Source organism: Octopus bimaculoides, chromosome 18 (assembly GCF_001194135.2).
Source record: "Octopus bimaculoides isolate UCB-OBI-ISO-001 chromosome 18, ASM119413v2, whole genome shotgun sequence".
Classification (NCBI taxonomy): domain Eukaryota; kingdom Metazoa; phylum Mollusca; class Cephalopoda; order Octopoda; family Octopodidae; genus Octopus; species Octopus bimaculoides.
The window spans coordinates 41,184,827-41,186,114 of record NC_068998.1 but is presented as its reverse complement, the minus strand read 5'-3'; the positions used below and the strand labels follow the sequence as shown (position 1 = coordinate 41,186,114).

General features: G+C 33.2%; 2 long non-coding RNA genes across 7 annotated transcripts in view; one reads left to right on the top strand and one right to left on the bottom strand.

Moving 5' to 3' along the window:
- LOC128249798 (uncharacterized) overlaps window positions 1-1,212 on the top strand; it is a 3,215-nt gene extending 2,003 nt beyond the window's left edge. Inside the window, exon 3 of the long non-coding RNA XR_008265906.1 lies at window positions 1,194-1,212. This is a non-coding gene — a long non-coding RNA (uncharacterized LOC128249798). The remainder of the gene's footprint in view (window positions 1-1,193) is intronic.
- The window catches only part of LOC106870360 (uncharacterized), a 248,712-nt gene that overhangs the window by 222,282 nt on the left and 25,142 nt on the right, over window positions 1-1,288 (bottom strand). Inside the window, exon 1 of one of the 6 annotated variants that reach the window (XR_008265916.1) lies at window positions 1,129-1,282. The exons of the other annotated variants lie outside the window; for them this stretch is intronic. This is a non-coding gene — a long non-coding RNA (uncharacterized LOC106870360). Of the gene's footprint in view, window positions 1-1,128; window positions 1,283-1,288 lie in introns of those variants that run through there. 6 annotated transcript variants of the gene reach the window in all.

Below are 1,288 nucleotides of genomic sequence, written 5' to 3'. Positions count from 1 at the left end.
AGTCAGACATGTAATATATGCAATATACATTCTACGCTACGATTTTAAAAGATTGTTCTGATATAAGGACAATTGTAGAAAATTGCAATATGAAACCGTATAGTTACAATAACATTATGGATAGTGTAACTTATGTTATACACAGAATATTATAGAATGCATAGGAATAACACTTAAAAGAATGATATGCTAGATTTATAATACGGATACGCTAGAATTATTCCCTACAGTAATATTTCGAATGTATTTTACTAAAATATGATTCATTTTAAATAAGAAGTATGAAACAATTGTGATGGTGTTATATAGCCATTTTAAATAAAATTCTACCGAATAAATGTTCAATGACGATGCTGTTTAATACGAGAAAGAATTCGAAAGGAAAATTTTGAAGACTAGCATTATGTACGTTCCTCCAAATGAACAAGGATCCCATAGAAGCAGTTTCAGTAATTCCCAGAGAAAGAGAAATAGTTGTAAGACACGGTATGCTCTGGTTATTCTGTATCAACAATTAGTAGCATCAGCGAGCATAAATTGAATCTAACAGCCATTCTATTAAACCTAGACTTACGTTAGATAATAAAAAAAAACATATAAGCACAAGATAAACAGACTATGTCAGATATGTTCAGCAAGGAATACCAATCCAGACAAACCGCCTTGTAAGTTAATTAAAAGAATCTTGAAACATGAATTATACGGTAAAAAAAATGTAGCATGCACGAGGTTTCCAGTTGAGCCGATCAACGGGACAGCTTGCTCTTCAACTTAACGTGCAAGTGGCAAAACACTTCATAGTCACGTAAACCCTTAATATAGCAGTCAGGGAGATTCAGTGTGACACAGAATGTGACGGGGATGGTCCTTTGAAATACAAGTACTACTCATTTTTGACAATCGGGTGGACCAGCAAGAAATAAAATAAATAACTCACAACCTTACGATCGGTAGCCGGATACCGTAACCACTAACCCCTCACCTTCACACCGTAATATATCCTCATGAATAACATATAAAATTTTGTGTGGGCCTTATTAATACATTTTATCCTCATAGCACACTAAAAATTGTAGTCTAATTGAATATTAATGGAAGTGCTAAGAGTAGCAAAGTAAAATAGCTTACCTAAATCACATTAAATGTTTGTCGATATAAAACTTTGAATAACCAAACTTTTCTGCCATTTACAGGTTAGGAGCCAGGCACTATTCGCAAATGCTCTTATAACTCTATTACTCGCATATATATAAGTGTATATGATGTCACTACAACGATGTACGTGTAT